The sequence below is a fragment of the Ursus maritimus genome (genome assembly GCF_017311325.1).
Source record: "Ursus maritimus isolate PB19 chromosome X unlocalized genomic scaffold, ASM1731132v1 scaffold_X1, whole genome shotgun sequence".
NCBI classification, from domain to species: Eukaryota; Metazoa; Chordata; class Mammalia; order Carnivora; family Ursidae; genus Ursus; species Ursus maritimus.
In genome coordinates, this window is record NW_024423319.1 from 59,133,551 (window position 1) to 59,158,277 (window position 24,727).

Below are 24,727 nucleotides of genomic sequence, written 5' to 3' on the forward strand. Positions count from 1 at the left end.
CTGGGAGGCTGCAGGGTTGAGCAGCACCAACAGAAACAGAGTTAAAGAGGCAAGAAGAGCTCAGTGGAGAGCTGCCTGTGATCTCTCTGTTCTGAGACAGAGTCTGGGATTTGGCCGATGCTGCTCTGACTCTCAGAAGAGGCACAGCAAACCGCCAGGGAAAGCTGCCAGAGAACAAAAGCCTGGAAATACCAGCTCACAGAGTGCCCATCCCCATCCCCCCTTGCAGGAGACAGGGACACTCTACCCAAACGAGGTTGCCTGAGTATCAGCATGGCAGGCCCTTCCCCCAGAAGGCAGGCTGAAAAATCAAGAAGCCCACATCCCTAAGGTCCCTATAAAACAAGAGCACACTGCCTGGTTCCTGGTCAATAATTTAGGCTCTGGAAAACCCCACAACCTCTCCTCATCAGAATGACGAGAAAGAGAAATCCCCCAAGCAAAGAAAAGACAATGAGTCTGTGGCCTCTGCCACAGAACTGATGGATATGGATATAACCAAATTATCAGAAATGGAGTTAGAGTAACAATGGTCAAGATTATGTGTACACTTGAAAAAAAATATTAACGAAAACATTAGTGAGAATATAGAATCTCTAAGGGTGAAAATGAGAGTGAATCTGGCAGAAATTAAAAATGCTATGAATCAAATGCAATCAAAACTAGATGCTCTGACGGCCAGAGTAAATGAGGCAGAAGAATGAATTAGCAAATTGGAGGATGGGATGGTAGAAGAGAAAGTTAAAACAGAAACTTGGCTCAAAAATATCCAATCTCAGGAATGTAGGTTATGGGAGATTACTGACTCAATGAAACGTTCCAATGTCAGAATCATCAGCATCCCAGAAGAGGGTGGAGGAAAACAGAGGTGTAGAAGAGATATTTGAACAAATTGTAGCTGAAAACTTCCCTAATCTAGCAAAGGAAACAAGCGTTCGTGTCCAAGAGGCAGAGAGGACCCCTCCTAAGCTCAACCACAACAAATCTAGGCCACGTCACGTCATAGTGCAATTTGCAAATATTAGATCCAAGGATATAGTATTGAAAGCAGCCAGGGCAAAGAAATTTCTCATGGACCAAGGCAAAAGTATCAGGATTACGTCAGGCCTGTCTACACAGAACTGGAATGAGAGAAAGGGTTGGGGGGGGCGTATTTTTAAAGCTCTTTCAGAGAAAAACATGCAGCCAATGATCTTTTATCCAGCAAGGCTGTCATTCAGAATGGATGGAGAAATAAAGACCTTCCAGAATCGCCAGTCATTGACCAATTTCACAACCACGAAACCAGCCCTACAGGAGATATTAAGGGGGGTTCTATAAGAGTAAAAAGGCCCCAAGAATGATACAGAACAGAAAGTCATAATCTATAGAAACAAAGACTTCACTGGCAACATGGCATCATTAAAATCATATCTCTCAATAATCAGTCTCAATGTAAATGGCCTAAATGCTCCCATAAAATACCACAGGGTTGCAGATTGGATATAAAGACATGACCCATCCATTTGCTGTCTACAAGAGACTCATTTTGAACCTAAAAAAACATCCAGACTAAAAATAAAGGATGCAATACCATCTTTCACACCAATGGACCTCAAAGAAAAGCTGGGGTAGCAATTCTTATATCAGACAGATTGGATTTTAAACTAAAGACTGTAGTGAGATATACAGAAGGACACTATTATTCTTAAAAGATGTATCCAACAAGTGGATATTACATTTATAAATATCTATGCGCCCAACAGGGGAGCAGCTAGATACATAAGCCAACTCTTAACCAGAATAAAAAGACATATAGATAATAATACATTAATAGTAGGGGACCTCAACACTCCGCTCTCAACAATAGACAGATCACCTAAGCCGAAAATCCACAAAGAAACAAGAGCCTTGAATGACATCCTGGACCAGATGGAACTCATAGATATTTATATATAGAACATTACTCCCCAGAACAACAGAATAATTATTCTTTCCTAATGCACATGGAACTTTCTCCAGAATAGACCATATACTGGGTCACAAAACAGGTCTCAAATGATACAAAAAGACTGAGATTACTCCCTGCATATTCTCAGACCACAACGCTTTGAAACTGGAATTCAATCACAAGGAAGAATTTGGAAGTAACTCAAACACTTGGAAACTAATAACCATCCTGCTCAAGAATGATCTGATAAACCAGGAAATCAAAAATCAATTTAAACAATTTATGGAGACCAAGAAGAATGAAAACACAACAGTCCAAAACCTATGGGACACTGCAAAGGCAGTCCTAAGGGGAAAATACATAGCCATCCAAGCCTCACTCAAAAGAATACAATAATCTAAAATGCAGTTTTTATATTCTCACCTCAAGAAGCTGGAACAGCAACAAAAGAACAGGCCTAATCCACGCACGAGAAAGCAGTTGATCAAGATTAGAGCAGAGATCAATGAATTAGAAACCAGGAGCACAGTAGAGCAGATCAACAAAACTAGAAGCTGTTTCTTTGAAAGAATAATTAAAATAGATTAGCCACTGGCAAGACTTATCTGAAAGAATAGAGAAAGGACCCAAATTAATAAAATTATGGATGAAAAGGGGGAGGTCACAACCAACACCAAGAAAATAAGAAGGATCATTAGAAACTTTTATCAACAGCTTTCTGCCAATAAATTAAGCAACCTGGAAGAGACGGAGGCCTTCCTGGAAACCTATAAACTGCCAAGACTGAAACAGGAAGAAATTGATTTTTTAAACAGACTGATTAATTATGAAGAGATTGAAGCAGTGATTAAAAACCTTCTGAAAAATAAAACTCCAGGGCCTGATGGATTCCCTGGGGAATTCTACCAATCATTCAAAGAAGAAATAATACCTATTGTCCTAAAGCTGTTTCAAAAAATAGAAACAGAAGGAAAGCTACCAAACTCATTCTATGCCTTGATCCCAAAACCAGGCAAAGAGCCCATGAAAAAGGAGAATTACATTCCGATTTCCCTAATGTATATGGATGCCAAAATTCTCAAAAAGATCCAAGCTAATAGGATCCAACAGTACATTAAAACGATTATCCACCATGACCAAGTGGGATTCATCCCTGGGATGCAACGGTGGTTCAACAATCACAAATCGATCAGTGTGATAGATTATATCAACAAGAAAAGAATCAAGAATCAAATGATCCTCTCAATAGATGCAGAAAAAGAATTTGACAAAATACAGCATCCTTTCCTGATTAAAACCCTTCAAAGTGTAGGAATAGAGGGTACATATCTCAATCTCATAAAAGCCATCTATGAAAAGCCTACAGAAAATATTATTCTCAATGGGGAAAACCTGGAAGCTTTTCCCTTAAAATCAGGAACACGACAAGGATGCCCACTCTCACCACTATTATTCAACATAGTACTAGAATTCCTTGTAACAGCAATCAGACAACAAAAAGGGATAAAAGGTATCCAAATTGGCAAAGAAGAAGTCAAACTGTCTCTCTTTGCAGATGACATGACACTCTATATGGAAAACCCAAAAGAATCCACCCCCAAACTACTAGAAGTTATAGAGCAATTCAGTAATGTCGCTGGATACAAAATCAATGCTCAGAAATCAGTTGCATTTCTATACACGAACAATGAGACTGAAGAAAGAGAAATTAGGGAATCCATTTCATTTACAATAGCACCTAAAATCATAAGATATCTCAAAATAAACTTAACCAGAGAGGTAAAGGTTCTATATGCTAGAAACTACAGAACACTGATGAGAGACATTGAAGAAGACACAAAAAGATGGAAAAATATTCCATGCTCATAGATTGGAAGAATTAACATAGTTAAAATACCCATGGTACCCAGAGCAGTCTACACTTTCAGTGCTATTCCGATCAAAATACCAATTACATTTTTCAAAAACTGGAACAAACAGCCCTTAAATTTGTGTGGAACCAGAAAAGGCCCCGAATTGCCAACGAATTGCTGAAAAGGAAAAACAATGCTGGGGGCATCACATTGCCAGATTTCAAGCTGTACTACAAAGCTGTGATCACAAAGACAGCATGGTACTGGCACAAAAACAGACACATAGACCAATGGAACGGAATAGAGAACCCAGAAATGGACCATCAGCTCTTTGGGCACTTAATCTTTGATAAAGCAGGAAAAAAGCATCCATTGGAAAAAAGAATGTCTCTTCAATAAATGGTGCTGGGAAAATTGGACAGCTACATGCAAAAGAATGAAACTTGACCAATCTCTCACACCATACACAAAGATAAACTCCAAATGGATGAAAGACCTCAATGTGAGACAGGAATTCATCAAAATCCTAGAGGAGAACATAGGTAGCAACCTCTAGGACATGAGCCACAGTAACTTTTTTCATGACACATCTCCAAAGGCAAGAGAAACAAAGAAACAATGAACTTGTCGGACTTCATCAAGATCAAAAGCTTCTGCACAGCCAAGGAAACAATAAAAAAAACTAAGAGGCAGCCCACGGAATGGGAGAATATATTTGCAAATGACAGTACAGATAAAAGACTGGTATGCAAAATCTACAAAGAACTTCTCAAACTCAATACACAAGAAACAAATGAACAAATCATAAAATGGGCAGAAGATATGAACAGACACTTTTCCAATGAGGACATACAAATGGCTAACAGACACATGATGTGTGTGTTCAAAATCATTAGCCATCAGGGAAATTCAAATCAAAACCACACTGAGATACCACCTTATGCCTGTTGAAATGGCAAAAATTGACAAGGCAAGAACCAACAATTGTTGGAGAGATTTTGGAGAAAGGGGATCCCTCCTACATTGTTGGTGGGAATGCAAGTTGGTACAGCCACTCTGGAAAACATTGTGGAGGTCCCTTAAAAAGTTAAAAATGGAGCTAACCTATGACACAGCCATTGCACTACTGGGTATTTACCCCAAAGATACAGATTTAGTGAAGAGAAGGGCCATATGCACCCCAGTGATCATAGCAGCACTGTCCACAATAGCTAAATCGTGGAAGGAGCTGAGATGCCCTTCAACAGATGACTGGATTAGATAGATGTGGTCCGTATATACAATGGAATATTACTCAGCCATCAAAAAGAATGATTTCTCCACATTTGCTGCAACATGGACAGCACTGGAGGAGATAATGCTAAGTGAAATAAGTCAAGCAGAGAAAGACAATTATCACATGGTTTCTCTCATCTATGGAACATAAGAACTAGGAGGATCGGTAGGAGAAGAAAGGGATAAAGAAAGGAGTGGTAATCAGAAAGGGGAATGAAACATGAGAGACTATGGACTCTGAGAAAGAAACTGAGGGCTTCAGAGAGGAAGGGGTTTGGGAATGGGGTAGGCTGGTGATGGGTAGTAAGGAGGGCACGTATTGCATTGTGCACTGGGTGTTATCCACAACTAATGAATCATAGGACTTTACATTAAAAACTAGGGATGAGGTGTATGGTGACTAACATAATGTAATAAAAAATATTATTAAAAAGTAACAAACAAACAAAAAAACCCAAAGATAGAAATGTAGTGAAGAGAAGGGCCATATGCAACCCAATGTTCATAACATCATTGTCCACAATAGCTAAACTGTGGAAGGAGCTGAGATGCCCTTCATCAGACGAAGGGATAAAGAAGATGTGGTCCATGTATACAATGGAGTATAACTCAGCCAATCGAAAGAACAATTACCCAGCATTTGCAGCAACATGGATGGGACTGGAGGAGATTATTCTAAGTGAAATAAGTCAAGCAGAGAAAGGCAATTATATGGTTTCACTTATTTGTGACACATATGGAATAGCAGGGAGATCAGTAGGAGAAGGAAGGGAAGAATGAAGGGGGGGTACACAGAAGTAGGAATTAACCATGAGAGACTATGGACTCTGGGAAACAAACTGAGGGTTTCAGAGAGGAGGGGGTTGGGGAGGATGGGCTAGCCCAGTGATAGGTACTAAGGAGGGCATGTATTGCATGGAGCCCTGGGTGTTTTATGCAAACAATGAATCATGGAACACTACATCAAAAACTAATGATGTACCGTATGGTGACTAACATAGCTTAATAAAAATTTTTTTTTTAAAAAGTCTGTTTCTTGGTTTGCCTCTCTCTCTCTTTTCCCCTTATATCAACTAATTTTTAAAGTTTAATTTGAACATTAAATCAAGTATGAAACTTCCTTTGAGTGATGGAAGATAACTATGGGAGGAGGGTTTCTGGAGCTTCTTTTGGATTAAAGGAACCAATATTGGGAAGGACCTTAAGTTAATGAATAATTCACGATGTTTGGCAAGAAGATGGCAGAACCTGTCCTTATTAATGTCCATTCATAAATAATTATTTCATCTTGTTAACCACATTTTTTAAAAAATGAGCTGTTTTTACTTATGAAGCTAAACAAAAGGAGTTTATTCTTGCTCTAATTTAATTGCCAAGTGAAAGAAGAAGCTGCTGCCCTCCAATAGAGATTCTCACTCAAGAGAATTTAAGTCTGTCTTATTATGAATTACTGTAGAAAAAAATAGGTGTTTTTATTATGGTTTCTTCATTCATCTTTTTATTCACGCCCTTCACNNNTTTACAGTGCTATTTTATTTGTTTGATTTTTAAGATGCTGTTAAACCAATCTTACAATTTTTAGACACTGCATTGAATTCAGGAAGTTCATCTTTCCGGACAAAAGATGGAAACATTTAAAGTTGTATACAAAGAATTGAAGTGTTCCCATACAGAATTTAGCAAGTTTTGTACATGTTCTAACTATAAACTCCACCACATATGGTGATCAAGATATTAAAAATGAGAAACAATGTATTTCTCTTCACATATGCTTGAGTGACATTTTATAAAATATGAAAATGCCTTGAAAATGACTTCTCAATTGGACTCCTTCAGAAACAGACAAGAAACTAAAGAAAATGAAAAAAAAAAAACCTACTAAGTAGGGAAGTTAGTCTAACCTACCGTGAAATTGAGGGAAGGCCAATATAAATTAAAAAGTGAAAACCTAGAAATAAGATAAAACTTGCAAGAGACTTTAGTAGAAGTGCTTCCTGGTATTCATTAGGACTAATAAAAATATCAGGGGAAAGATTGCCCATTAAAGAATAAGGGAAATCTTATTTTTGATTTCCTAAAGTAAGTTGTTTTCAATGCTTATTTTAAAAATCTCTGCCTTTACATGGAAAAAAAATTAAAACAACTATGACCTAGAAAAAGCAACTCGAAGAACAGAAAGAATGCAATACTAAGAAGAGGATGAGATGGGAAACACTTACTTAAATAAGCTGAACATAAGGACTATACAGCATTTATTTAATTTTCCTTGGAAATAAAAAACAAATATCTATAGGATTAATTTACATGGCTATTCAAATATTAAGAAATAAATCCTTGAAATTAGTAGGCAAAATCTAGAAAAAATAGAAACCTTATTGGTCAAGTAGGCAAAATTCAATTAAATCAAATTCATTAGGGACAAAAGTAGTATATTTAGGAATGAAAAAATCACTATTAATTTAAATTTTCGTATCAAAATGTCATACACTTTTTTGGACAGAAAAGAATTTTAGGCCTCCTCTTCTTACTTTTAAATGATTAATTTTCCACTCTATGATTGATTTTGTAGATATATGAAATTCATTCATTTTTGGATTCTGTTTACCTACAATATAACCACCAATCTAAGTGAATCCTTAAATTTTTATGGGTAGCTACTAAACCAATAGTAACACATGATTTGTCTATATGCATTCATTCAATGAAACCTTTTGGCTCCCCTTTATGTGCAAGCTATCTGAGGATGGGAAAGATGCATCACTTTCTCACATGTAAATTTCTTAGAATGTAGTTAATAAAAGAATACATGGACTATCCAGTACCAATACCCAAATTAAACACAGCAAAGTAAGGGCATAGAAGAACATCTCTAAGACAATTTATCATTATTCTAAATTTTTTATATTTCATGCATGTTGTTCCATGCATGATTCAAACTAACTAGTTTAGCTATTCTCTCAGTGGTATTAGTATTTCCAGTGTGTGTGTGTGTGTGTGTGTGTGTGTGTGTGCGTGCGCACACACACTTAATGTGAACTTGGTAAGATTAGCCACCTTATCAATTATATCAGTTTTCTAACTTTTTATTTAGTTTTTTTATACTGAATTATTCTTTATAGATAATATTGTTGGGTTCCAAGTTATGAATGGAATGCAACTATTTAGAGATTTTAGAAAATGTGATGAAATAAAATATTTGTGAACTTCTCTTTATAGATGATGTTCAGTTACAGCTTTTGAGCTAGTTAAAAAATAATTTAAAAATTCGAGCAATTGTGAAAAAGAACACATTACATCATAAATATCCATATGTCATCATCTTTATAGTCTTCAAGTGAGAAGGCTCCATGCAGACAGCAACAATGTAAACATAATCATTAGGGATTCTTGTCACACTTTGTAGAACATTCTCAGAAGAGACAAGTTTTGGAAACAGAACAAATTCACTTTTAAACAAATTGGAGAATCAGAGTAACACTAATTTCAGGAACAAAAACCAAAACAAAATAGAACACTAAGAATTTATGATTGTAATGTCATTTGTCTCATTTTCTGATGTACCACAAAAACTGGCTCTGAACAAAAGTTTACAGGATCTCCCTCCCAACCGGTTTGTGCAAGCCCAGTCTCATTGGAATAAGTGGGTATCTACCTAAAGCTTGTATTCTGAATGTCTCAGTGCTCATTTGCATGTCAGAAATCAGCCATATCTCTTTATTATCACATCTTTTATATGTGCCATTTACACACATACGCACACACACATCCATAAATATAGTCACACACATTTATTTACATATTTAAGGTTAGCTTTATGGATTTGAATGTGCTCAGCAGTATCCTGTTCTCTTCATTGTTTTCATCTTAGGCCTGTATATGAAGACACTACCACCCCAGTACCGTGCTCTTGCATAAATATTCTCTCTTACCTCTTGAAGTTTTCAGAAGCAGTGCTAGGGGTCAAACTCACAAAGGTGCTGTCCCCCAATTGCAGCAAACACCGCCATGTGTTGTATGTTTGATGAATTAAAAGGATGCTGCCAACTTAATTACACTGTAACCCTTCAATAAAGGAAGGGCAGAGCTGATTAACTAGTGAATAATTGGGGGCTGATTGATGGCTCTCTCCGTCACTGCTGAAGGCTGTATATATAATTATTTTGCCTTTGGGCCTAATTTTGCCACTGTTAGCTTCCACTTTTGTTATCAGTTGTAATTTATAGATGGGGCTTGCAGCCTTAAAAGAAAGGGGATAGAAAATGAAATAGCTCTGAATCCCTAGATATGTCACCTGCAAAAGGCCAGCAGGCAGCTTTGAACATCAACATTTCCAGGCATTTAACAGCATTAACACTTCATGCTTAGCAAAAAAATAATCTTATTATTTATCAATAATCATATCAGCCTTTGTGAGCTTAAAATCCTATTGCTTTACCTAGTGGTTTTGAATGTACTTTTAGTAAAAGAGCGATGTATTATAAGCCAAAAGAATTTTCAGGCACTATTTCCCCAGCTAAATATTTCCTCTTTTAAAATATACTAACAAACTGAGTATCCTAAAAGATGCAGGGTACAATTACTTCAAAGCAAATTAAAAAAAAAAATTCAGACATCTTCAATGATCTTAATGATTAGCATAAAATGACCACTACTGCTAAAAATCAAAGTAGCACTGCAGAATATTCTAGTTTCAAAAAATGCAATACTTATTAACCATTTACCACAAACAATATACTAAGCATAATTTGAAAGACTAAAACATTTTAAAGATTTCTCTTCTAGCCATGCTAAGAGAATGCAGGAAGGCTTTATATTCCAAAAATTTTCCCCACCATGATAATAACATCTTAGAGACATATTTTAGGTAACTTATCCTTTAAAACACTGCAATCACAAAACTTATAATTTGTAAGCCAAGTTATACAAATTCTCCCTCTCAGATATCCTTTGTTGTTTTGTCCTCACTGAGAACTACCTAGCCTATAAATCACAGGATGATTTGAAGACCCTTTCAGTCAAAGCTCAGTAGTGTGCCATTGGGCATAGGCCAGGAGGAAAAAATAAATAAAGATTGATATTTACCCTCTCTTCTATCTGCACTTGATTTATAAGTCAATGTGAGTATGCAAGAGAAATAGAGGCAAAGACCTTGATGCATCCCTGTGGAGAATATGCACCGTTTGGATTGAAGGCATGAAAGAGGGGAAATTAATGGTAAGCTGTTCATCTGTCACTACTGCCAGCCTGATGGTTTTGCAGAGAAGGCAAGGACTGTATGACATGCCCTCCAGTGAAGGGCAAGTCTGTCTACTGTTCTCCTTTTATAAACACAGTGCTCTAAGTTTCAACGGGATTTAAATTTAAAATTAGACCACACTTTGGATAAATAAATATTTACACCTGTTTACTTTGTTCCTTTAAAGTATTAACTTGTAGAATTCTGCTTGTTTTAAGAAGACATATTTTTTTGTTTTCCTTTCTCCCTCTTTCTTCTTCCTTTCATTTTTTTTTTTTTATTTAACTCAAGCATTCTGCTTGACAATGTGGCTTGGCCCTTTTACATCTGGCTACATTTTTCCTGCTGTCACATTGCAATGAAATGTAAATTGGCCCTGAAGATTAGGCACATGCCAAGTGGGGAGGACTTCGTTGGATTTCACTGTACAAAATGCACTGTAGAAAATTATTGCAAAGTTGAAATTATAAGGCTGGATTTTCCACTCACACTGAAACAGAAGCAGAACTATGAAAACATTAAAAAGTAAAAATAGACAGGGAAAATATAGTAAGTAAAGTTTTGTGTTGTGTAGAAATTTGAGAAAAATAAAACATGTTCCCTTATTATTTAAATGATTTATGATGGTACAGACATATGTTGCAATAATACTTACTGCCTTGAATGGGAAATATAATAGTATGTAAATTAATAGTTAAAATTAAAGTTTCACATGTTCACTCAAAATTTCCAAAATTTTTTTAAGAATAAAGGGAATTTGTATGTCTAATCATCTTTGCTATTCAAATTGTCTTTACTATTGGACAAATGTTTCAGAGCAAATCAACCACAAAAGAGGGACAAAAGAAATTGGTATTATTTTAAAGTAGGTTTAAGTAATATAAGTACAAAAAGTAAAATAAGAGATAGAGTAAGGAAACTTTTAATAATTTGGTTAGTGTCTGATCCATTATTATGTTAGAATCAAAGAAACTTCTTAAAAACTTTTTATTTAAATTCCAATTAGTTAGCATACAGTGTATTATTAAAGTATACAATAAGTGATTCAACACTTCCATATAACACCTGGTGCTCATCACAAGTACGCTCTTAATCGCCATCACCTTTTAGCCCATCTCCCAGTCACCTCCACTTTGTTAACCATAAGTTTGTTTCTATAGTTAAGAGTGCATTTCTTGGTTTGCTTATCTCCCTCTCTTTTTCCCCCTTGCTTATTTGTTTCATTTCTTAAATTTCACATATGAGTGATATCACATGGTATTTGTCTTTCTCTGACTCAATTATTTCACTTAGCATAAGACTCTCTAGCTCCATCCACATTGTAGCAAATGACAAGATTTCATTTTTTTTTGTGGCTGAATTATATTCTCTCTCTCTCTCTCTCTCTCTCTCTCTCTCTCTCTCTATATATATATACAACTCTCTCTCCATATACACACACACACACACACACACACACACACACACACACACACATATACCACTTTTTCTTTATCCATTCATCAGTCGATGGACACTTGGGCCCTTTCCATAATTTGGCTATTATAGATAATACTGCTATAAACATCAGGGAACATGTATCCTTTCAAATTAGTATTTTTGTATTCTTCGGGTACATACCTGGAAGGGTTATTGCTGGCTCATAGGATAGTTCTTTTTAACTTTGAGGAACCTCCATACTGTTTTCCAGAGTGGCTGCACCAGTTTGCATTCCTACCAACACTGCAAGAGGGTTCCCCTTTCTTCACATCCTCACCAACAATTGTTTCTTGTGTTGTGTCACACCTACTCTGACAGGTATGAGGTGATATTTCATTGTGGTTTTGATGTGCATTTCCCTGATCAGTGATGTTGAGCATACTATAATGTGTCTTTTGGCCATCTCTGTGTCTTCTTTGGAAAAATGTCTATTCATGTCTTCTGCCCATTTTTTATTGGATTATTCATTTTGGGGTTGTTGAGTTGTATAAATTCTTTATATATTTTGAATACAAAGCCTTTATCAGATAACCATTCCATAGGCTGCCTTTTAGTTTTCTTGATTGTTTCCTTCATTGTGCAGAAGTATTTAATTTTTATGTAGTCAGAATTGCTTATTTTTGCTTTTGTTTCTCTTACCTCAGGAGTCATATCTAGAAAAAAGTTGCTATGGCTGATGTCTAAGAAATTACTGTCTGTGTTCTTTTCTAAGACTTTTATTATTTCAGGTCTCACATTTAAGTCTTTAATCATTTTCAATTAATTTTTGTGTACGGTATAAGAAAGTGGTCCAGTTTCATTCTTTTGCATGTTGCTGTCCAGTTTCCCTAATACCATCTGTTGAAAAGGGTGTCTTTTTTCCATTGGGTATCCTTTCCTGCTTTTTGAATATAAATTAATTAAACCTCAACACAGAATGGCAGAAATATTTAAAATGCGTTATAAAAGTGTGAAATAACATTAATAATAAAAACTATTCAGGAATTTTTATTTTCCATAAATTAAAATATTATTTTCTCAAATATAAAAATACACTTCAGTTTCTGCTGTAAAATATATTCACATGTGTAGGATTCAGTATGCTTCTTTCAAGGAAATTACATTCTAATAGCAGAATAAAATAAGAATTATGAAAATAACTAATACAGTAGGAAAAGTAATATATTCCACAAGAGAGGCAAAAACAAAACTGCAAATATATTCTGGTAATTCAGGGGCAAGAAATATTACTTCATGCTTTGGAGAATAACTTGAACATTTGATCTGAACTTTAAACAGTTGAAACGATTTAGAAAAAGGAAATGGAGAAGGGGGCATTTAATTGGAAGAAGAAAATGGTGGCATGGGAATATTCAGGAAATAACAAGTAGTCCAATTTTACTGGAGTGGAAGAAATCTGAAGGAGAGTAGTGGGAGATATGACTGGAAAAGTGGGGTTGATTTACACTATACAGAGGTATGATAAGGATGTAGTGCCTTATTTGGTAAGCAGGAAAAATCACCAAAGAATTTTAGTGAAAAAGAAAGTAAACATCATTAAGGGAATTATTTAATAGAATTAATTTGGTAGCATATTATAGCCTATATTGAAGTAAAAAAAAAAAAGCCTCAAGGCCAGTAGAAGACAATTGTAATTACGTATATGAGAGGTAATGAGGGTCTACATAAAGTGAAAAGCAGTGGGAATGGAGAGGAGGGAATGGATTTCATCACTTAGGTGAAATGGAATCCATAGGGGTTTTTATAGCTGAGTAGTGTCTGCTATTGAGCTTGGATGACAGAAAAAAATAATGGTGATTATAAAAAAAATTAGACAAAAAAATAGGAAGAAGGTGGAAATACCTTAGAAGTGAATTAAAAACACAGGACTGGAACTCATAGGATATATCAAGATTGGAGATTTAGCTTTCAGTGTTGTCAGTACCAAATCAGAATGCATTTCAACATCATTCCTTTTGACTTTTTTCAAACTCCTGAAATACAGTACCCTGTGTTTAGAGACAGGTATGGCAATCAAACATATCAGAACTTGTTTTGTTATCTCTTAATGGACTAGTGACAAATCAACTCCCCTGTGGTGCAGTTCAGTTTAAAATAATGTATATACTGTTAATTTCTCCTGGCTATTTGCTTGGGTTGAAAATCTTATTTCTCTGGAGAAAGAAAAAGTTAAGTCTTCAAGGCAAAGAATCAGTTACTTGTTTGGTATTATGTATACTTTGTAAAATATCCTATCAACATATAATGTCCCATGGTGGAGAAGGAGAAATGGAAAGAGAGAGAGAGTTGCAATTATGCAGAAGCATGAAGGCAAATAGCCTTTTTTTTTTTTTTTTTTTTGTCTATGGAAGATCAAAGGCAAAACCCTTATTCCAGGATTTGTATTTTCAACTACAGCTCTCTCCCAGTGAATGCTTTATTTTTTTTGATGGGAAAGTTGTTTGTAGGTATCACAAATAAACTGTGATACTATTCCTTAATTCTTTTCTTTGTACTATCCCAAGACCTCATTTGGTGATAACTTGGAATAATGCTATATAACACACAATTAGCTTTTTACAAAACTCTGGAATAAGGGATGTCAGTGATAAGGATGGTTGACACTTCTAGACCAAAAATTCCCAAACTTTCAAAAACCTGCTTTGGGGCCTCAGTTTTTACAATGGGAAAACACAGGATTACTTTTACAAAGAGTATCATAATACATAGCACTGTTTAATGATGTGACTATCTTTTTGGAATTACACTTGAGATTTAGAAAGATACTTAGTTCATTTGAAATTAAGTGGCATAACCATTTGTCTGGGCCAGTTATCTCAGTTCATTATAGTGCTAATGAGACCAAAATCAAAAGTTTGAACCCCAGATGTGTCAATTAACACCCCAGTCCTGGATTCTATACTTTCACAGCCAAACTTGAAATCTTAGCCACAAGGTAAAATAGGTCAGAGAATGTGAGAGACAAAAAAGATCAATTCACAGGGCCAAATGTAAGCATGTTTTCTTTACATAGGGATGGATATACATATGTTCTTGGGAAGGGAAATACTCCAGACTATTTATAAACAATAATTCAATGATTATGAATATTCAAGAAGGTCAGAATGTGGTATCTATTACATAGAGGGAACTGGTGGTTAGTTTCTATAATTCAAGCCATCTTGCAATTCCTCACTACATGTCTTTTGCACATGTAAAAATCCTTTTGACATATTTCAATCATTCATTTTGGAAAATAAAAGACCAGCATATTTTAATGCATATTTGCTTAATGATGTATTTTATTAAAGAGCTAGTAGCATCATCTGTGCCCCTGAATTCTACATTTTCCTATTTTATAAATCTTCATATTCCTGTGAGCATCATAAGTTGTTAACTAATTGATTTTGTGCTAATTTAAAAATATTGATTGAAAAACCTAGGAAATCATGGAGTTACTTTTAGCTAATCACTAGCCATCAGCTATTCAAGACAGAATTTAAGTTTGTCTCTCTTTTGCATGCCCTAGTGTGGTCAGCATAGATCCTGATAAAGAAAGAATAAATGATGGATGATAGAAGGAAGATGCTTCTATTAGAACTTGTACTCTGGTCTTCTCTATTTTATTAATGTTTTTAAAATGTTGGCAATTTGTATGTAGGTAACTCAATTTTCTTTCATATATATTGTTTATTTTTATTTTTCACAATTTTTTATTGTTATAACATATAATGTATTATTTGTTTCAGTGGTATAGGTCTGTGATTCATCAGTCTTAAGCAATACACAGCACTTACAACATATACCCTCCCCATTGTCCATTATTCATCCACCTCATTCCTCCCACTCCCCCCACTCCAGCAACCCTCAGTTTGTTTCCTGAGATTAAGAGTCTCATATATATTGTTTTATTTAATATTTTTGAAATTCTTTAACCAGCAAAGCAGGTATTATTATTACTTTAAAAGCAAGAAACTAAGGTATAAAGAACCTTAGTGATTAAACTAAATTAATCAGGAGTAGGGAAATACAGTGTATTTATTCACAGCATGGACTCTGAAAACACAACGTATCTTTTTGAATACCAAATACTGGCTGCATGATCTTAGAAAAGTTAAATAACTTCTTTATACCATATGTCCTCACATATAAATTGGTCATAATAATGGCATTTCTCCCATAGGGGTCAGGAAGGATTAAATAAAACAATATATAAAAAGCATTTAATAGAATTTGAAGTATTTATAAAGTACTATGTGAGTGATTTTTATTAAGATTATATTTTTGTGTTCATTTCAGCAGCACATATACTAAAATTAGAACAATACAGAGAAGATTAGCATGGACCTTGAACAAGGATGGCACACAAATCATGAAACATTCCATATTTTTAAAAAAGAGTATATTTTTAGTTTACAATGTTAAATATATTTATTTTCTCTAAGTAAATATTTTTTAAAAATATTTTTTATTATATTATGTTAGTCACCATACAGTACATCCCTGGTTTTTGATGTAAAGTTTGATGATTCATTAGTAAGTAAATAATTTTATGGCCTGGAAAACACAGATTTTTCAAAGTTACTAAAGAATATATGTTCAAAGCTATGGTGGGACAGAGTAAGAAAGCTGAGTTTAAGAGGAAAAAGAAAGGCAAAGCAATAAATCCTGTTCATAGAAATTGTTTTTATAGTGGCAAAATATATACAACATAAAATTTTACATAAATTCTAACCATTTTTTAAAGATTTTAATTTTAAGTAACTCTACACCTAACATGGGGCTTAAACTTACAACTCTGAGATCAAGAGTTGCATGTTCTATAGACTGAGCCAGCTGGGCTCCCCAAGTTTTAACCACTCTTAAGAGTAAAATATAATAGTATTAATTACATTTGTAATCATCACCATTATTTACAAAACTTTTCCCTTACTCCAAACAAACTTTGTATCCATAATGCAATTTTCCATTTTATCTTCCTTCTAGACACTATTAACATCTAATCAACTCACTGTCCCTTATAAATTTGTTTATTATAAATACCTTATGTAAGTGGAATCATACAGTAGTTGTTCTTTTTTAATAATAATTTTTATTGTGTTATGTTAGTCACCATACAGTACATCCTTAGTTTTTGATGTAGTGTTCCATGATTCATTATTTGTGTATAACACCCAGTGCTCCATGCAATATGTGCCCTCCTTAATACCCATCACTGGCCTATCCCATATTTGTTGTATTTGTTCTTTTATGTCTGGTTTATTTATTTTTTTAGTTCAAGTTAGTTAACATGGAGTGTAATATTACTTTCAGGTGTAATAGAATCTAGTGATTCATCACTTACATACAGTTCTCAGTGCTCATCACAAGTGCCCTCCTTAATATCCACCACCTGTTTAGTCCATCCCCCCACCCACCTCCCTCCATCAACCTTCAGTTTGTTCTCTATAAAAAAAAGAGTCTGTTTTCTGGTTAGGCCCTCTTTTTTCCCCCATGTTCATATCTTTTTTGTCTCAAATTCCACATATGGGTAAAATCATATGGTATTTGTCTTTCTCTAACTTATTTCACTTATTGTGATACTCCCTAGCTGTATCCAAGTCATTGCAAAAAGCAAGATTTCATTCTTTATTATAGAAGAGAAATATTCCATTATATATATTTCACATCTTCACATCTTCTTTGTCAATTCACAGTCAATGGACTGGACATTTGGGCTCTTTCTATAATTTGGCTATTCTTGATACTGCTGCTATAAGCATCAGAGTGCATGTGTCCCTTCGAATCAGTATTTTTGTATCTTTTGGGTACATACTTGTTAGTCCAGTTGCTGGATCATGGGGTACTTCTATTTTTAACTTTTTGAGGTACCTCCATACTGTTTTCCATAGTGGTGACAGCAGTTTACACTCCCACCAACAGGGGAAGAAGGTTCCCCTTTCTCCACATCCTTGTCAACACCTGTTGTTAACTATGTTGTTAATTTTAGCCATTATGACAGGGGTGAGGCGATATGTTGTTCTAGTTTTGATTGGCATTTTGCTATAGATGAGTTATGCGGACCAAATTTCCTTTTTTTAAAATAGATTTATCTATTCATTTGGGAGAGAGACAGAGAGTGAGTTGGGGGAGGGGTAGAGGGAGAGGAGAGAGAATCTCAAGCAGAATCTCCACTGAGCATGGAGCCTGATGTGGGGCTCAATCCCATGACCATGAAATCATGATATGAACTGCAATCAAGAGTAGGACGCTAAACCAACTGTGCCACCCAGGCAACCCTGGATCAACTTTTTATGTGTCTCTCAGCCATCTGTATGTCTTCTTTGGAAAAAATGTCTATTCATGTCTTCTCCCATTTCTTAATTAGATTATTTGTTTCTTTGGGTGTTGAGTTTGATAAGTTCTTTATAGATTTTGGATACTAACCCTTTATCAGATATGTCTTTTGCCAATATCTTTTCCCATCCTATAGGTAGTCTTTATTTTTATTGATTGTTTCCTTCACTGTGCAGAAGCTTTTTATCTTGATGAAGTCCCAGTAGTTCATTTTTGCTTTTGTTTCCTTCCCCCAGGAGACATATCTAAAAAGAAATTGCTATGGCTGATGACAAAGAGGTTACCCGCTCTGTTGACCTCTAGGATTTTGATTGTTTCTTGTCTCACATTTAGGTTTTCATCCATTATGAATTTATTTTTGTGTGTGATGTAAGAAAGTGGTCCAGTTTCATTCCTCTGCATGTTGCTGTCCAGTTTTCCCAGCACCACTTGTTGAAGAGAATGTCTTTTTTTTTCCATTGGATGTTATTTTCTGCTTTGTTGAAGATTAATTGACTATATGCTTGTAGGTTCATTTCTAGGTTTTATATATTGTTCCATTGATCTATGTGTCTGTTTTGGGGCCAGTACCATACTGTCTGGATCACTACATCTTTGTAATATAACTTGAATTCTGGAATTGTTATACCTCCAGCTTTGCTATTCTTTTTAAAGATTGCTTTGGCTAATTGGGGTCTTTTGTAGTTCCATACAAATTTTAGTATTGTTTGTTCTAGCACTGTGCAAAATGCTGGTGGTATTTTGATAGGGATTGCATTGAATGTGTAGATTGCTTTGGATAGTATAGATATTTTAACAATATTTGTTTTTCCAATCCCCATGCATGGGATATTTTTTTCCATTTTTTGTGTCATCTTCATTTACTTTAATCAATGTTCTATAGTTTTCAGAGTACAGATCCTCTACCTTTTTGTTGGGTTTATTCCTAGGTATCTTATGGTTTTTGGTGCAGTTGCAAATGGGATCAATTCCTTGGTTTCTCTTTCTGTGCTTTATTATTGGTGTATAGCAATGCAACAAACTTCTGTTCTTTGATTTTATATCCTGTGACTTTACTGAATTTGTGAACCAGTTCTAACAATTTTTTGGTGGTGTCATTTGGATTTTCTACGTAGAGTATCATGTCATGTGCAAGTAGTGGAAGTTTGAATTATTCCTTGTTTTTTTTTTTTTATTTTTGTAGTGGTCTGATTGGTCTGATTGCTGAGGCTAAGATTTCCAGGACTATGTTAAATAGTAATGATGAGAGTGGACATCTTTGTCTTGTTCTTCACTGTAAGGGAAAGGCTCTCAGTTTTTCCCCATTGAGGATGATACTATCGGTGGGTTTTTTATATATGGCCTTTATGATGTTGAGATATGTTCCCTCTTTCCCTACTTTGTTGAGGGTGTTTATCAAGAAGATGTACTTTGTCAAATGCAGATCATATATTTCCTAACCTTTCTTTTATTGATGTGGTTTATCATGTTGATTGATTTGTGAATATTGAACCACACTTGCAACATTAGAATAAATTCCACTTGATCATGGTTATTGATTCTTCAATGTACTGTTGGATTCAATTTGCTAGTATTTTGTTGAGAATTATTGTATCCAAGTTTTTCAGGGATATTGTCCTGTAGTCCTTTTTTTTTAGTGGGGCCTTTGTCCAGTTTTGGAATCAGGGTAATATCGGTCTCAAAGAAATAATTTGGAAAATTTCCTTCCATTTCCAAATTTTGGAATAGTTTGAAAAGAAATGTATTAACCCTTCTTTATATGTTTGGTAGAATTTGCCTTTGAAGTCATGTGGCCCTGGACTTCTGTTTGTTGGGAGATTTTTGATTACTGTTTCCATTTCTTTTCTGGTTATTGGTATGATCATGTTTTCTATTTCTTCCTGTTTCACACTTGGTAGTACATATTTTTTCTAGGAATTAATCCATTTCTTCCAGATTTTCCAATTCGGCGGCATAAAAATTTTCATGATATTCTCATAATTGTTTGTATTTCTGTGGTGTTGGCTGTTATTTCCCTCTCTCACTTTGATTTTATTTATTTGGGTCGTTTCTCTTTTCTTTTTGAAAAGTCTAGCTAGTAGTTTATCAATTTTGCTAATTTTTTTCAAACACCCATCTCCTGGATTCATTGATCTGTTCTACTGTATTTTTGTTGCTATTGTTGTCTCTATATCATTTATTTCTGCTCTTCTCTTTATTATTTCCCTTCTTCTGGTGGCTTTAGGCTTTGGATGCTGTTTTTTTTCTAGCTTCTGTAAGTTTAAGGTCAGGTTGTTTATTTGAGAATTTTCTTGCTTCTTCGGGTGGGCTTGCATTACTGTATATTTCCTTCTTATGACTGCTTTTGCTATATCCCAAAGGTTTTGGACCATTGTGTTTTCATTTTCATTTGTTTCTATTTGTTTTATTCTTCTTTAATTTCCTGGCTGAACCATTCATTCTTTTGTAGGATATTCTTTGACCTCCAAGTATTTGTGGTCTTTTCAAATTTCTTCTTGAGGTAGACTTCAAGTTTCATAAAATTGTCGTTGGGAAATGTGCATGGTATCATCTCAATCTTTTGGTACTTTTTGAAGCCTGATTTGTAACCTAGTATGTGATCTATTCTGGAGAATTTCCCATGTGCACATGGAAGGAACATGTATTCTGCTGCTTTAGGATTTTTTTTTTTAGAGGGAGAGAACGAGTGGGGGTAGGGGCAGAGGGAGAGGGAGAGGGAGAGGGAGAGGGAGAGGGAGAGGGAGAGGGAGAGAGACTCTCAAGCAGACTCTGCACCAAGTACAGAGCCTAATGTGGGGCTCCATTTCACAACCCTGAGATTATGACCTGAGCCAAAATCAAGAGTCAGATGCCTAACTGACTGAGCCACCTAGGCACCCCTGAGATGACATATTTGGAATATATCTATTAAGTCCATCCAGTTCAATGTGTCATTCAAGGCCATTGTTTCCTTGTCGAATTTGGTTTAGATGATCTGCCCATTGCTGTAAGTGAGGTGTTAAAATCCCTTACTACTATTGTATTATTTTCAATAAGTCCCTTTATCATTGTTATTATTTTTTAAGTTTGGGTGCTGTCATGCTAGGGGCATAAATGTTTACAATTGTTAGATCTTCTTGGATTGCCCCCTTTATTATGATATAGTGCCCTTCTTCAGCCTTGTTACAGTCTTTGGTTGAAACTCCAGTTCATATGATGTAAATATTGTTATTCTGGCTTTCTCTCCTCTTTCATTCATGATTTAACTATTTATCAATTTTATAATTTTGAGGGTGTTTTCTCTTTTTCTTTATGATAAGTCTAGGTAGAGGTTTATCAATTTTATTAATTCTTTTGAAGCTCTTAGTTTCATTGATCTTTTCTACTGTGTTTTGTTTGTTTCTATATCATTTATATCATTCTATATCATTTAACTGCTCTAATCTTTATTACTTCCCTTATGCTGTCTTTAAGCTTTATTTACCATGCCTTTTCTAACTCCTGTAGGTTTAAGTGCAGATTAGGTATTTAAGATTTTTCTTGCTTCTTTTTTTTTTTTAAGATTTTATTTACTTACGAGAGAGAGAGAGCGAGATCATGAACAGTGGGGATGGACAGAGGGAGAAGCAGACTCTCCAGTGAGCAGGGAACCTGATGCAGGACTTAATCCCAGGACCCTGGGATCATGACCTGAGCTGAAGGCAGAAGCTTAACCAACTGAGCCACCCGGGCACCTAAGCCTTTTCTTGCTTCTTAAGGTAGGCCTGTATTTGAAAATACTTCATCTTAGTTCTGCCTTCACTACATCCCAAAGTTTTTGGACTGTCGTGCTTTCATTTTAATTTGCTTCCATGTATTTTCTTTATTTCTTCTTTAATTTCCTGATTAACCCATTCATTCTTTAGCAAGATGCTCTTTAACTTCCATGTATTTGAGGTTTTTCCAAATTTTTTCTTGTGGTTGACTCAAATTTCATAGGTTGTGTTCTGAAAATGTGAATGATACGATCTCAATCTTTTTGTACTTGTTGAGGCCTGATTAGTGACCCAGTAGGTGATATATTCTGGAGAATGTTCCATGTGCACTTGAAAAGAATGTATCTGCTGCTTTAGGATGAAATGTTCTGAATATATCTATTAAATTTATTTGGTCAAGTGTGTCATTCAATGCCATTGTTTCCTTGTTGATTTCTTTTTTCCCCTGACTTTATTTATTAGACTGACTTTATTTATCAGTATTATTTTTATTTTTATTATGTTATGTTAGTCACCATACAGTACATCATTCATTTTTGATGTAGTGTTCCATGATTCATTGTGTATAACACCCAGTTCTCACTGCAATATGTGCCCTCCTTAATTCCCACCACTAGGCAAACACATCCTCCCACCCTCCTCCCCTCTGAAACCCTTAGTTTGTTTCCTGGAGTCCATAGGCTCTCATCATTCATCTTCTCCTCTTATTTCCCCCCTTCATTTTTCCCTTCCTTCTCCTAATGTCCTCATGCTATTCCTTGTGTTCCACATATAAGTGAAACCATATGATAAATACCTTTCTCCGATTGACTTATTTCACTTATCATAATCCCCCCCCAGTTCCATCCATGTTGATGAGAATGGTGAGTATTCATCCTTTCTGATGGCTGAGTAATATTCCATTGTATATATGGACCACATCTTCTTTATCCATTCGTCTGTTGAAGGACATCTTGGCTCCTTCCACAGTTTGGCTATTGTGGGCATTGCTGCTATGAACATCGGGATGCATGTAGCCCTTCTTTTTGCTACATCTGTATCTTTGGGGTAAATACCCAGTAGTGCAATTACTGGATCATAGGATAGCTCTATTTTTAACTTTTTGAGGGACCTCCATACTGCTTTCCAAAGTGGCTGTACCAAATTGCATTCCTACCAACAGTGTAAGAGGGTTCCCCTTTCTCTATATCCTATCCAACATTTGTTGTTTCCTGCCTTGTCAAATTTTGCCATTCTAACTGGTGTAAAGTGGTATCCAAGATGTATAAAGAACTTCTCAAACTCAACACCCCCCCCCAAGAAAAAGTCAAGAAATGGTCAGAAAACATGAATGGACACTTCTCTAATGAAGACACACCAATGGCTAACAGACACATGAAAAAATGTTCAACATCATTAGCCATCAGGGAAATTCAAATCAAAACCACATTGAGATACCACCTTGTTGATTTTCTGCTTAGATGATCTGTCCATTGCTATAACTGGGGTATTAATTCTCCTACTATTATTGTATTATTATCATGGAATTTCTTTATATTTATTATAAATTGATTTATATGTTTGTGTCCTCCTAAGTTGGTGGCATAAATATTTACAATTGTTAGAACTTCTTGATATATAGACCCCTTAATCATGATGTAATGCCTTTCCTCATCTCTTGTTTTGTTTGTTTTAAAGATTATATTTATTTATTTGAGAGAAAGAGAAAGAGAGAGAGAACAAACAGTTGGAGCAGTACTGGGAGAGGGAGAAGCAGGCTACCCACTGAGCAGGGAGCCCAATGTGGTGTTTGATCCTAGGACCCTGGGATGATGACCTGAGCCAAAGGCAGATGCTTAACTGACTGAGCTAGCCAAGCACCCTTTTCATCTCTTGTTATAGTCTTTGTTTTACAATCTAGTTTTTCTGATATAAGTATGGCTGCTCCAGCTTTCTTTTGACATTCATTTGCGTGATAGATGGTTTTCCATCCTCTCCCTTCCAATCTGCAAATGTCTTTAGGTCTAAAATGAGTCTCTTATATGCAGCATACAGATGGATCTTGATTTTGTTATCCATTCTGATACCCTGTCTTTTGATTGGAGCATTTAGCCCATTTATATTCAGAGTGATTAATGAAACATGAATTTGGTGTCATTGTGTTACCTGTAGAGTTGGTATTTCTGGTGATGTTCTCTGGTCCTTTCTAGTTGTTGTTGCTTTTGGTCTTTTTCTTTCTTTCCCACTCAAAGGGTTCCCCTTAGTATTTCTTTTAGGGCTGGTTTAGTTGTCACCAGCTCCCTTAGTTTTTATCTGGGTAAGTCTTTATCTCCTTCTATTCTGATTGACAGGTTTGCTGGATAAAGATACCTTGGCTGCATATTTTTCCCATTCAGAACACTGACTATAATACATGCACTCACACTCTTCTGACCTGCCAAGTTTCTGTGCATAGATCTCCTGTGAACCTGATCTGTCTTCCCTTTTAGGTTAAGGACTTTTTTCCCCTTTCTGCTCTCAGGATTCTTTCCTTGTCTGTGAATTTTGTGAATTTGACTATGATATGCCTTGGCAACGGTCAGCTTTTGTTGAAGTTAGTGGGATTTCTCTGTGCTTCTTGGATATTGATGCCTGTATCCTTCCTCAAATTAGGGAAGTTTTCAGGTACAATTTGCTTGAATAAACCTTTTGCCCCTTTTTATCTCTCTTCATCTTCTGGGACACCTATGAACAATTATTATTTCATTTTAGTAAGTCACTGAATTCCCTAAGTCTACCTTCACGAGCCATTACTTTGGTTTCCCTCTTCTTTTCAGCTTCATTATTTTCCATAATTCTATATTCTATACCACCGATTTCTTCCTCTGCTTCATCCATCTAATTTTTATGGCCTCCATTGGGTTTGTATCTCAGTTGTAGCATTTTG

The 24,727-nt window shown here is 35.4% G+C and overlaps 1 non-coding gene across 1 annotated transcript; it reads left to right on the forward strand.

Moving 5' to 3' along the window:
* Nucleotides 1–16,038: 16,038 nt before the first annotated feature.
* On the forward strand, nucleotides 16,039–16,144 carry LOC121103942. The gene has a single exon (XR_005836239.1). It is a non-coding gene; the product is annotated as a U6 spliceosomal RNA (small nuclear RNA).
* The last annotated feature ends 8,583 nt before the right edge of the window (nucleotides 16,145–24,727 follow it).